Below are 14,503 nucleotides of genomic sequence, written 5' to 3'. Positions count from 1 at the left end.
CGGTAAGTGACACCGTCGAAGAAGCTACAGAAAAACTACAAAATTCAATAAATAAAATCCATGAATGGACTAAAAAATGGAAAATTAAGCTGATTGAGAATAAATCAGTCCATATAAATTTTACCAATAAGAGAATTAATAATATTCCAATTAGAATAGACGATGTCCAAGTGTCTATTGCAAACATCAGCAAAGTACTTGGGGATCACTCTTGATGCGAAACTTCGCTGGAAAGCTCACGTGAAGAAGAAAAGAGAAGAACTAGGCATCCGCTACAAGAAAATGTATTGGTTAATGGGAAGACATTCCTCTCTATCCATAAATAATAAACTCCTAATCTATAAACAAATACTGAGACCAGTATGGACCTATGGCTGCCAACTCTGGGGCTGTGCCAAGCCTAGTGAGGTTAAGCCTAGCTCCAGATATTCCACAATAAAGTGCTGAGGAACATCGTAGATGCGCCTTGGTACGTTAGGAACAACGACCTTCACCGGGACCTCAAGATGGAAGACGTCAATCAGATAATCAAGCAATTTGCAGGGAGCCATGAACAACGACTCCATCATCATGTAAACGTCGAGGCTATCCAGCTCCTCGACAATACGATCCTAGAGAGAAGGCTCAAAAGAACAAAGCCTTTTGTACTGGTATAATGAGTGAGTGAAAAGCAGAGTAAAATGTTGTGCGAGTATGCATGCTAAATTTAATGCTAGTTATTAGAAATAATAGGAAAGATACTAGTGAGTAGACACCTAATTTTAAGATTTCATTAGTAATTTAAGTTAGAAACAAATTGATAATTGGTCTTACTGACCAGATTTTAATGTAAGTAGGTACACTTCTGTGTCTTTAGTAAAAAAAAAAGTCGTGAGTATCGTCAGTGTTAAATAGCTTTATGAGTTCAGCATAATATGCATTGTCAGGCCCAGGAGCTTTGCGGACCTATTATCATTAAAGAGTTCTTGCATGTATTTGGTCCATATGCCCTTTTCTTGATTTTTATCTGTGATGATGTTCCCCTGTTGATCTTGCAGTTTGTTAGCTGTGTTGGATTTTTGAACACCAGCTGCTTGTTTTATCTTTTTATGCATATTAAATGTATCGTGGTTTTGTTTTAAGAACTCTATCTGTTCACACTGTGTTTTTAACCAATTTTCTGTGGGCTTTCGTATTTCGGTTTTTATTTGTCTCTGAATGTTTTTGTACATTTTTTTGTTATTCTTTGATTTTCTTCTTTCTTCCATGAGTTACAGTATATTGTCATTCATCCAACTTTTCCTCGTCTTTTTATTTTCTATTAGATGTTCTTCTTCGATCTTCTCTGCTTTATATATTGTCAATTAACATTTTTTTTTGAGTCACTCTAGTCAATATTGTTAATTTCATCACTGCTAGTTTTAATATTTTCATCAATCTGCACTGTTCACAATTTTCACTAACAGTTGCATTATTTTAAATTATTTTTCAGCTACCGAATAGAACTTATACAAAAGTACACATTCTCTAAGTTAAAAATAAGATATATTTTCGATAAAACAACAAAAAGAAAAATTCCACATATTTCTATTAGAAAACTAAATCGAATGTTTAACATTTATTCAATTTTTTTTCTTCAAATGAAAACTGAAAGCAGTTTACGATTAAAACGTTAAAAACACAATTTCCCCTACATAATTTTTACGTGACATTTTCTTTATTGAACATCAGCTATAAAAACAGCTTTTACATCAACCATAAGCGACTGTGTTTGTTATTGCAACGAAATTATGAATAGTCACCCTCGAACCAAATGTCGACCAGCACCGATATGAAATATGGCACATCTTGTATGAGTTACAGACTAAGATAATATGGAGAGTAATAAAAAATAATAATACAGCGTATGTCTTTTGTATAAATCCTAACAGATTGTTCGAGCGGCGCGGCGTCTGGTTTGTGTATTCTGCGTCAGTTTTTTTTATAAAAATAATCAGAATTGTTTATTGGTATAACGACACTTTAATACGAATATAGACATGTGTATGGAATATATTATCATTTTGAGAATATGTTCTAATATAACAATTAATATTAATATATATACTTTCCAGCTGACAATGATAATATAATCAGAAAACAATTTGATTTTATTTTAATAGAAACAAAAGAAAAATAAAATACAAAAACTGTGAATCTTTTTGAAAACTTTAGTTTCAGATTCTTGCAAAAAAATGCCTACAGTTATAATAACCACGTCTATAACCATTATAGACATATAAAAATGATCGATTTCACGGGAAAATTTACAGGTATCAGATCGTTTTGAGTCGTAGACGAACGTAGTGAAGGTCGCGGCATATTATCATGCACGTATAGTTTCCGGCACGTAGCGTTTCGAGTCAAGCAATCAGACTGCGCGTTCAGATTTTCATACATAGAACGTTTCAGTTTGGTTCGGTGAAGATATGATCTCGCTTTTCTCGACAAAAATTATGTGCAATTTTTCTTCTACTTAACGATGAAGAAAGAATTACTGTAGTAAAAAGAAGGTTTGAAGTAAATCCAATGCTAAGAGAAAGGAAAAAGGAAGATGAATACTGGACTTTATACAAAGAATTAATTGATGTCGACAAAAAAATATTATGGACATTTAAGAATGAATGGATTCAGTTTGAATATATTTTAAATCTAATTACACCTTTACTTAAAAAATAAAATACTACATTTAACGAAGCCATACATATCAAACCAAAGAGTATTTTTAAAAAAGAAGAGGTATCGCTTCCGTGCAAAAGTCCTGATTGTTTATCACTTTCGTATTTAATTATCACAAAGCAATAAAAACAATGCATAAATGACAAAATAGCCTCGAAAATTATTTTTTCAAATACTCTGTATAAAAATCAAACAAATACCTAAATAAACAACGAGGGGAAAACAACGGACATCTAATTCACATTATTCGTACCAACTGGTTACGACTCGTTACGTAGCCATCGGCATCAGTAAAATATTGTTTTCGAATATACTGAACGGAAAAGTTAGGTGTCTGAAACGCTACGTTCCTGACAGTGTGAATTGTTAATATTTAAAACCATTTAAATTATATTTTTCGGAAACTAAACACTACGTGCTGGAAGCGCAACGTGCATGATAATATGCCACGACCTTTAATGAAAAGTACGGATCAGATCGGTTTTTTCTTTATAATCTAAGGCCTAACTTCCAAAATGTAGTTAATTACTTTTTAGATTTATGAATGTATTTTGGAACAATTTTATCATATATAAGACCTTGATAATAAGGTATCTATGTAATAATTATGGGTCGAAATGAGTGCGTGGTACATGGGCAATATTTTAAACAGAAAGGTTTTTTAATTAACCATAATCCAGTTGTCAGACAGTTGACACCTAAAAGTCATACGAACAAGCTGAATTTTCTCAAGGCCCCCCGGACTTCCCCTTAAAACCCCCCTCACAAGGGGTAAAAACGCAAAAAAATCGATTTACCAAAGAGTCTGTACACCATAGAAAAAAAATGTTGCAAATAAGAAAATGTAGCTGAGATAACTCTAAACAAAAATGTGTATAAACATTTTTTGTGTAAAATGAACCGTTCTATTAGAAACAACGTCGGTTGAAGTTGACCGTCGATTTTGTATGTCAGTTACCCGTGCGATATCATTGTTCAATAAAATTTGTATCCAAATGTCCTATCGACAAAAATCAAGATGCGTTTTTAAGGCAAAGAGTTCAGCTTTGATATGCAGTTTTTGTATTTTGCCGTAAATAAACTCAGATTTTATAAAGGTGTTAAATAAATTAACGTGGCGCGATTTTTGCCATTTTTTACGATTTTCTCGAGATCAATAAAATTGATCATTTTCATTGACCAGTTGTAGTAAAATTTTCATTTTTACAGATTAGTTTTAAAACCTATGACATGAAATTTCAATTTTGAGTTGTGGTAACAAATATGAGGCACTTGAAATATGAATAAAAAACGCAGAATTTAATGTTTTACATTACAAATGATTACACGTCACGGGAAATGCATTTAAGAAGACGGTTTTGGGTGTAGTTTTTTGCAGAAGTTTTGTTCTTTTGAAAAACATACTAGTGTAATTGAAAAAAAGTTTTAAATCGTTTGTTATGTCAAAGTTTAAATCTAGTGTTTTTGAACCATATTTAAAAATCCTCACATTTGTTACCAAAACTTAAAACTAAAATTTCATGCTATAGGTTTTAAAGGTTAAGCTCTAGTAATCGAAACTTTATAGTGGCCAGTTAACGAAAGGGATAGATTGTATTGCTCTCGTGAGAATCATAAAAAATGGCAAAAATCGTGCCACGTTTATTTATTCAACACCTGTATATAATCTGAGTTTATTTGCGGCAAAATTCAAAAACTGCATACGAAAGCTAAATCTTTTACCTTTATAACGCATCTTGATTTTTGTCCATAGGTCATTTGAATCAAAAGATATCGAATTTTTACCGTCAAGCTGATACAAATTTTATTGAACATTGATTTCGCGCGCGTAACTCACATGCAAAATCGACGGTCGCTTCAAGCGTTGTTTCTAAGAGAATGGTTCATTCTACACAAAAAATGCTTATAAACATTTTTATTTAAAATTATCTCAGCTACATTTTTTATTTGAAACATTTTCTTCTACGGTGTACCGATTCTTGGTAAATCGATTTTATCGGTAAATGATTCCGAGTATTGTTGTCCAACTCTCACCTTACATCGTAACCGTTCCATACACATCCGTATCAACCTGACTATTTTTTTTGGAAAGCCAAGTTCCTGCATCGCTGTCCACAGTCTGGCCCTGCATACTTTATCAAATGCTTGTTTAAAATCTATGAACATCTGATGAAGCTCACTATCAAACCCCCAGCATTTTTTCATTATCTGTTTTACTGTGAATATCTGGTCAATGGTAGAGCGGCCCGGTCTAAATTAGCATTGATAATCTCCAACGATATCTTCTGTGTATTGTTTTGGTTCTTTCTAGCAGGATGTTTGCAAGGATTTTGTAGGTGGTGTTTAGGAGTGTTTTTCCCCGGTAGTTAGTACATTGCTTTTTGTTTTCTTTTTTGTGTATTGGTACAATAACCCCTTCTTTCCATTTATCTGGCATTGTTTCTTCTCGCCAAATGTCTTGAATTAGCTTGTATATAGAACTGTACAACGCTTCTCCTCCATGTTTTAAGCACTCTGCGGGTATACCATCGCTACCTGGTGTCTTATTATTTTTAAGTTTCTTAGATGCATCTTTTTTGAGGTCCCAAAATTAATATTCTCTGCAAAATTCAGCTTGTTCGTATGATTTTTAGGGGTCAACTCTCTAACGACTGGACTAGAATGGAAAATTGGCTACTTAAATAAGTTCCATACATAAAAAAGGGAAACAAAAAAACCCCAATATTTAGAGGAATATGCGTCATACGTTCTATGGATAGGTTGTATGGGAAATCATTAAAGAAAGGATAGAGAAACGGCTGCGAACTTCAGAACAGCTTTTGTAAGTAACTCAACAAAATATTAACAACTGGATAGGTTTTATGTCCCTGAAAAATCGGAAAATGCTGGAAAATCCACAATTTTTATTTTGAAGCAATCTGGAACTGAACCTGGAACAGCCTTGACCTACAGACCCATAGTCGGTTGTGAAGCTAAGATTGATATCACCAGTATAAATAGTACTGGACAGTACTATTGACTATTCCATTGTTATTTGTCACTTTATGTTAAACAATAAACGTGAAAATCATAACAATTAATAATAAAATTAATTTGCTTTATTCTGTATTGTTTTCTTTTGTCTGGTACAGTGCTTATGTCATATTAAAATTAGTCTATACTTTTTAAATCAAAATATATTACTCAATAAAAACTTATACAACGTTTATATCTTATAAATTTGCAAAAAGAAGTATTTTATTTTTGAATAAAAATCATAAATTGTTTTTGGAAAAAAATGCCTTCTCGCAATATAGATGGTGCTACAAAACCCAAATATTGATCAAAAATATCGTTTCCTTTACCCTTGCGGGCTGCGTAAAGCTCTCTTCCTACATTATCTCCTTTACAGTTATCCCTGAACATATTCTGCTAATCCAGTTCCTATACGTTCCCACGACCCGCCACGCGACGCTATTGATTCAGTAGTTCAGACCCGCCCCCGACAGAGGCCGCTGAATGTATTGCTGGGAAACCTTGCGGGTGGCAAACAGTGGGATCAGTCTCTGTAGAGGATAAATTAATGTTATGGGAAGGATTTTTCGTGTTTTTGTGGCATGAACATAAAGGCATCCTATCTGCACAAATTTATTTCTATTTTTATTTTAGTATAAAAAAATGTTCCGTACAACGTAAACTTCACGTTTTATTGTCGTGTTTACATCTACGATTTTTTTATGTTCGGTGTCGTTATGTTATTTCGACTGCGCTCAAAGGGTAATAAAACGGTTTTTAAAATCAGGTTTATGCAAAATATCGTCAAAATATATTTAGAGATTGGACAGAAAAAAACGATGACAATTTATATGATTAAAAATATTCCTAAAATTTATTTTTTTTAGTTTCGCAACATTTTTATTACTTCCTATATTTCTCTTGTCTTCATCGATATTATCAAGGATCCTTGTTCTAGGTCTTTGACATTAATGAAATAAACAAATTTTGTTTTTTGTTACTTGTTGAAATATTCTTCTAATAATTTAATTTTATCTGACGTATTTATATTGACAATTCAGACATATATCATACATTTCAAAGTAGATGACTTTAAAACAATGATATATTGCCAATATTGCTGAGATGCGCTCCTGGGATGACTTTATTGTAAGATAATTCATTCGGTTACACGAAACCAACGTTAACTTGAGAATATCCGTCAGAAAAAATTCATAGCATGTGATTCGTCTTTAAAAAGACAATCACATGCCATGATGACAGTAATATTCTTCTGTTAGTGATTCCATAGTAAGTCATGAGGAAAAAAATCTCATAATACTACACCGACGTGGTAAGTATTTGGTCTTTAGTTTACTCTCAATAAACACCAAACTCTGATTTTATATGTACATTATTTAAAAAACATAAATGATGTATCCTTGATTTGTTACTTAAGTACTTACTGATAGTGGTAATTTCCTTTTATTCACTTCCTCTTTTAATTTGGGTAACCAGATCCTGCTGTATTTAGCCGAGGCATTTACGACACAATTGGTCTCATTTAGCATAATTAGAGCCTCTTCTTTGATTTTTCTCTCTTTACAATCTGTTTCTTTTAGAACTATACTTAAATCGTTTCATTAAACCCTATGTTCATTTTTTCATGCCTTTTTACATACTTGAGATTGATGTTCACTTATTCTAACATTTAATGGTCTTGATGTTTCGCCTATGTAAATAAAACCAATTATATTCACAAGGTATTTTATAAATACGATTCTTTGTTTCTTTCTTGTTCATTGATAGGTTTAGTTTTAGATAAAATAGATCTCAATGTGTTTTCTGTTTTGAATGTTGTTAAAATCTTGAATTTATTTTCTATCTTTTTAAGTTTTTTTTGATAATCCCTTTACGTATTGTATTGTTATTTTCCTCATATTATTCCTTGTGTATGTTCGGTCTAGTCCAGGGATCCTTACTAGGATTTCTTTGAGAGCCTAATACTTTGAATGAAATTTTCCTCAGGGTCGCAAGTACAAGTGGTGGTATGAAATAACTTTAAAACTATATGACTATAACATAAGTTTATTACAAGTTACGTAAAAACAATATAATTATAAATTATATGGACTGTTTTAAATGTAAAAAGTAGGAAAATGTCTTTTACTTGACTCCAGGAATGTCAAGTGCTGGATTTGTAAAGTCGACGGGCGAAATCTTTCACAGCCCTCTAGAATGGCATCTATGTTAGCAGGTTGGGAAGAAACTGAAATTCTCAAAATGTTTTCAACGTTCTCACTAGTTAGCCTAGATCTGTACTTGTTTTTTATGAACTTCAGCTTACTGAATGTAGATTCACAGACATATCTAGATGCAAAAATACACAAAATTTTCTGAGCACAGTCAATTAAGTTAGAAAATTTGTCATTTTCAACTGCTTCTCAAAACTTATAGTGAGCTTTTCCTCATTTTTTTTTCTATAAAAATACTTTTAAGTTCTGTATCATTCTGAAGATTAATTAACTCATTGTTCAAATCCCTAGCTTCGTATCCAAAAATAGAAAGATAAGCTACATTTTCTGTTGTTTTCGCCCATGGATTTTCCACCAAGCGAAATGGTTCTTGGAACTTCCTGAAGTCACTAAACCTCACAGACATTTCATCCTTTAGGTCTGCTAACAGCTTCAGTAGGTCAAAAATCTCTTGAATTTCATCTGGACAAGGAAAGCTGGAATAATTTTCATTTGACAATTCTTCAATATACATATTCAGCTTCTGCTCCAGTGAAAACACAATACTCATCATTTTTGTTACAATGTTATTGTAGTCTCCTTGCAATTTAGTCAATGTTTCATTCATAATGCTCATTGTATCAGTGAGAAACGCTACTTTAAGCCACCAACTAAAATTATGAATATCAGGAAACTCTTTATTCTTTGTAGCCAAAAATAGTAATCTCATATCAAATTCTGAAGAAACGTTCCAAAACTTTACCCTTACTCAGCCATCTCACTTCTGTGTGGTAAAGAATATCCCCATATTGCGACATAAGTTATTTCAAAAATTCTTGAAACTCTCTGTGGTTTAGTTCACTTGATCTTATGACATTCACAATCTTTACAAGTGTTTTCATAACACAGCTGAAATTTTCACCAAATGCTATGCTCGTTAAAAAAAATTACAGTAAATGGTAAATGTTTTTAGGGTCATTTATTTTTTCGGGCATGCGTATTTACTAGGTCCAAAAGGTTTTGAAACAGCTCTACACTACTGTAATCTGATTAAATCCATAAATAGAAACATAATTATATTATAACTCGCAAATTTTGTTTTACTGCCTAGCAGTCTGAGGGCCGCGAAAAATCGCTCCGAGGGCCGCGAAAAATCGCTCCGAGGGCCGCATGCGGCCCGCGTGCCGCGTAGTGAGTATGGTTGGTCTAGTCGGTCTATTAGGTCCATTGTTGAAAATTCCTTATTTATAAACGATAAAGGATAATCATTTTTTAATAAAACAGATATTAAAAAATGTTTCTCCTCTAAGAATGAATTTTCGTTAGAACAAGTAATTTTGGCTGTGTTGTATAAGGATTTAATGATTTCCTTTTTAATAGTGATTGATGTAATTTGATTTGTAATTTACATATCTGTTGGTGTGTGTTGGTTTTCTATACAACTGAGTCTCATATCCAGTATCGTTTTTAAAAATTAAAACATCCAGGAAACGAAGTGTGTTATTATATTAAAAAAAATGCACAAATAGGTGAAATTTACGAAAAAAAAAATGCAAAAATATTTAGGAATAATTATGCCTATATTGCGAGCTTTAATCATCAGCATAGGCAAGGATTTGCACTGATTTGTTATATATTGAACTCGTAGTGATGATTTGTGACATACGTATTACTTTTTTCAGAGCAAGATTGAATAGAAAATAAGAACAGAATATATCCATATCTGTTTATATATAATTTTTACTAAAGAATTTGCAAACATAAACAACTGCTTCTCGAACTTTTATGAGCAGTGTAGAACTTTTCACTTTGTAATATCCTAAAACACCCAGAATTATAATTTAGTTTTTTTTTAAAACTACCTGAATTCATCCACATGTTCTTCATTTTATTTAATGACTGTCGGGTTGACGGTAAGAGCCACGTAATAAACTTTTTTATTTTCACCAGTTGAACGCCAGCCTTCATGGAGTAGCCAGTATTGAACTAATTAGAGGGTGTACAATTTTGTAGCTCACTTTCTCTCATAATTGGAAGCCATTATCCAAAATTAAATTTAAGTGCACCTACGGCAGATGGAGGAATATTTTTGAGTGTATTTTTAATTAAATTACAACTGCTCGTCCATTGACCATATCGATTTATTAACAACAAGTCGTCCCAGTTGAATGCTTGTGAAGCAAAACAAAACATATTTAGAGTAATTGCCATACACCATACTACATTAAATCATCGACTAATGAAAATGAAGATTATTATTTTTTACTTAGAATACAAAAAGTGAAGTAGTCTTTAAATTACCCTTCTCTTCTTCTTTTTCTTCGCTATCTTCATCTTTTTTATTGTAGTAACTGAACAACTTAGTGATCTGTTGCCGGTCCCAAGCCCAGGTAAAGAAGTAGAGTTGAAACGAAAATCTAGCACCCTATCTTTCATGCTAAAAATTTCGATCAAAAGCCTCGGAAAGCAGATAGAAATAAAGAACTAAGAATGCCACAAAAAATGCTGACGGGCCACATGGAATATTCAAGGTTTACGGGCCAAGCAAATAAGAGGTCTTCCAAGAACTGAAACGAAACAATATATCGACACATGTATCATCACAGAAACTGAATAATAATGAAAAAAAGTTAGGAAATAAGTGAGGAAATTCATCTATGCACCGGCGTTGAAAAAAGCGTGAGAGCAGAATAGAGAAGATTCCATTGCTGTAGACAAGAGACTCATAAAAAACAATAAAAGCTGGGAGTAAACCAGTAGAAGTAAACGAGTAGCTAATAACAATGTCATATAAAGAAATCGGCAAACAGGTGTCGTTATAGGAAAATATGCCCCTAGTAAAGACGCTAATGCGCACACAAAATATGGATTTTACGAAAAACTAGAAAGCGTTCTTATAAATATAAATTAAAACAAATAAATCTGTATACAAGGAGACTTCACCTCCTCAATCGGATGAAAAGAAAGCAATCCCATAATTATGGACAAGATTCTTAGACGTATTCCAAAGCTTAGACTTAAAGGTTATGAATGAATTTTTCCAGCACAAAGAAATCGATAAATTTACATGGATACAAGTTCAACATGGGAAACTGCAATCAATTACTGACTGTCTGATCCAGCCACAAAAAACTAAACATAAATCACGTAAGGGCCTATCGTAGTGGGTCTGACCACTATATGTTGGTAGCTAAAGTTACTATTAACTATAAAATTAATACCACACAAACCGAGAAGGAAAATAGCATCGCATCCAAACCTTCTTCTTCTTCCTCTTTTTATGTAGACATGACTCTGTCTGTTTTTCAATGTGCCGCCAGTAAGTTGTCGTTCCATTATTTTCGTGGTCTTCCTACTGATCGTCTTCCTATTGGGGAACAGTCTCTTGCTATCTTTACTACTCTATTTGTTGTTATTCGGCTTATATGATCGTTCCATTCTATTCTTCTATTTCTTACCCAGCTCTTGATGTTCTCCACCTTGCATCTCTAGCTCTGTCCCATAGTGTCTTAGCATCAATTTTTCTTTTTTCATCTCTGCTGTTTCTGACATCCTTTTTGTCCTCTTTGTGTCAGGTCTTGTTTCTGCCGCGTATATCATCATATATCATTATTGGTCTAATATTCGACTGTTTTGTAAATTCAGCCTTTCATTTTTTTCCCGATATTTTTATTTCTAACCATCCAAACCTAAAGTAATAAAATATAATATTGATAGCTTAAGAGATAGATCTATACAATTTCTTTACAAGAATAGACTGTCTACAATGTTAAGAACTGTCGTCATCATTAGCCGTCTTGAGTCTATTAAACATAGGCTTCTCGTTAATAATTCTATTAGACCCGATTTTGAGCACATTGAATCCAGTTGTATTGGATGCGCTTTATGTCGTCTGACCATCTTGTTAGAGGACGTTTTCGATTACAATAGAAACTGCAGATAAAGTAAAAATATCAAAAAAAAAATGCATAAATACACTAAGCTGCAAGGAAAGCTTTGGGATATCTGAACAAAACCAGAAAAGAAAATCCCAAATAGAAAGAAAAAGACATATGTGACTTGGTTAAGAACAGAAGATGCAGATGACAGAAAACTATGTACCACTTAATACAGAAACCAAAAAATGGTGTCATTCAGAAACGAGGAATGCCACCGACTACATGAATTAACGGAATTATGGCTTCAATGAGACACCACGCAATTAATGAAGATTTTTAAAAAGACCAAAGAATGTGGCAATTGAAATTTGGGATGTGTCAGAAGCTGTTCAGATGCCATCGATGGATAGGACATCTAGCCAGAGCAAATGAAAGATACCCTGCACGATGTATGCGAAGTCTGAGGGAACTAGATGAAGACGTAGGCCAACATTGAGATGGAGGGATGATGTAGATGATGGTGTCAGGAACATGGGTATTGTTAACGAGGATCAAATTGCACAGAATAAAACCGAATGGAGAAATCACCTTAGGAAGGTTGAGGCTTAACTCGAGACGTAGCATCAATAATGATGAGGATATCATAATGCTCCCTTAGCTTTAATATTATTAAACATTTTTAGAATCCGATCCTGTAGAGAAACAGCGATTTCGATTTAAATCCGCTCCTAATAAACTCCGAAATACTGGTGAATTATGAGCAGATAAATCGTCTAACCTGGCAACCTGGCAACCTGGCAACCTGGAAAAGTAAGATCGTTACATTATTATTCTAACTTTCTTCTTCTTCTTCTTGTATTGCCTATTCGTTTCGGATGTTGGCGACCATCATGGCAATCTGCACTTCAAACACATTAAAAAAACAAATCTAAATTCTAACTCTCAACTGAAATTATATTGAGCAGCCTCTTGATGTAACTCCCAATAAAAATTAAGTAATAGTGTTAAGTAAATGCAACAAAATGGGAAGCGACGTAGAAAACGGCAAAGAAAACAAACGGAAGAGAGGAAACCAAGATCCTTGAAGGAAGCAAAAAACAAGGAAAACACCACAAAAAAATGAAGAAGATGAAGACAAAGATACAAATGTAATTATGAATAAAATGATGAAAGAACTTATGAGACAAAATGAAGAAATGAGTACTTAAAAAGAGAAGTAAAGTAACTACAGGAAAGAATCGAGCACATAGAAAAATACAGTAAGAAGAAAAACTTGACAATATCAGGATTAAAAATGGACACAACGACGATAGAATCATAAGAGAAGGAATGGAAAATTTCATTGCCAGAGAACTACAAGTAAAAGTGAAATTAAGGAATGCCACAAAGATTGAGGATATTGAGAATGGGTGATAGAAAAAACAGAGATATTAAAAAAAACGAGCAAGTTAAAAACCACAACGACCGCATCTAAATAAAAATGACCGAACAATGCAAGAAAAAGAAATTCAAAAACAAATAAGCAAAATGGCGAAAGAAGAAAGACGAAAAGCAAAATGGCAAGAACATGATACAAAAAGTTAGCAAAGAAAATCAGAGCACAGCGAGTTAGTTGGTCGGGACTCCTAAGTGTTCTACAAGCAGTAAAAAAGGGAAGAAAAGAAGAGGCAGACCACATATGAAGTGATTTTATGTCGTCTAGACTGACTTAAAAGAAATGGGAACAGGAGACTGTAGAGCATAAGTGAATGACCGGAAAAAGTGGAAGAAACTGGTCAAGACTATCGAAGCCAAGGACCTCTAAGGCCTGTAGTGCTATTAGATGGTTAAACAGAGTTTAGATAAATGTCTACATTGTTTTCACTCTCCTTGTATACTATTTACAATTGTTTCACTTTTAATAATGATCATAAGTTTACATTTCATATTGTACATTTTAACACTAAATTATTTTTAGTAAAAATAGTACGCCCATGGATTGCTCAGAATTTGTACCTTATTCAAATAAAATTTTAACATTAAGCCGTATGTTCCTAATGGTGTCAATTGTGTTGCAATTATATACATTTTATATTAACATCTGCTTTAATATCTATGCAACATCAGAAGTTTATGCATTCCTCTAAAGGGACAAGTTGGTTATGTGAAATATTAACCAAACTCTCACATGTATGACTGCAAATTGCATGTCGCCAATATACCGAAGTATGTCTCTTTTGCTCGGTCTTCAATATCGACGTGTAATTGCAAGATCAAAATGCATCGGCAACATAATTATGCGGAACATAATTTCATGCCTTCTACCTTTACCACATTATCGACGCTGGGGTTAACTAGAGGATTAGTCGCATCGACATGCATTTGACGAGAATGACAACACGGCTTTTGCATCATAGTAGCCGCCTGGATTACAACTTAATGATGGCGTACTCATTAAAGTCAGAGAAATTGAAATTAATTATGACTAAAAGGTAGATGTTCGTAAAAGTTTATGCTGTATTGAAGTTTGTTGTTAAAATTAAAATATTTAATGGACTTTTTTAATCTTGAATACTATTACTAGTCTTAATTGACTAACCTACAGTTGTTATATGATATTTCTTACAAACTAAATTAGGTACTTATCTATATAAAAGAAATTCCCATTGACATGCTTTTGTTACACAAACGGATTTAGAAAAGGGTACAGTACCTGTGACCATCTACATACTTTGAAAATAA

The 14,503-nt window shown here is 33.1% G+C and overlaps 1 protein-coding gene across 5 annotated transcripts in view; it reads left to right on the top strand.

The window, feature by feature from the left end:
• Nucleotides 1-14,503, top strand: part of LOC140432865 (uncharacterized) — a 371,379-nt gene that overhangs the window by 95,368 nt on the left and 261,508 nt on the right. The gene's annotated exons all lie outside the window — the stretch shown is intronic.

The sequence above is a fragment of the Diabrotica undecimpunctata genome, chromosome 1 (genome assembly GCF_040954645.1).
Source record: "Diabrotica undecimpunctata isolate CICGRU chromosome 1, icDiaUnde3, whole genome shotgun sequence".
In the NCBI taxonomy this organism is placed as follows: domain Eukaryota; kingdom Metazoa; phylum Arthropoda; class Insecta; order Coleoptera; family Chrysomelidae; genus Diabrotica; species Diabrotica undecimpunctata.
This window is presented reverse-complemented; position numbering and strand designations above follow the sequence as displayed.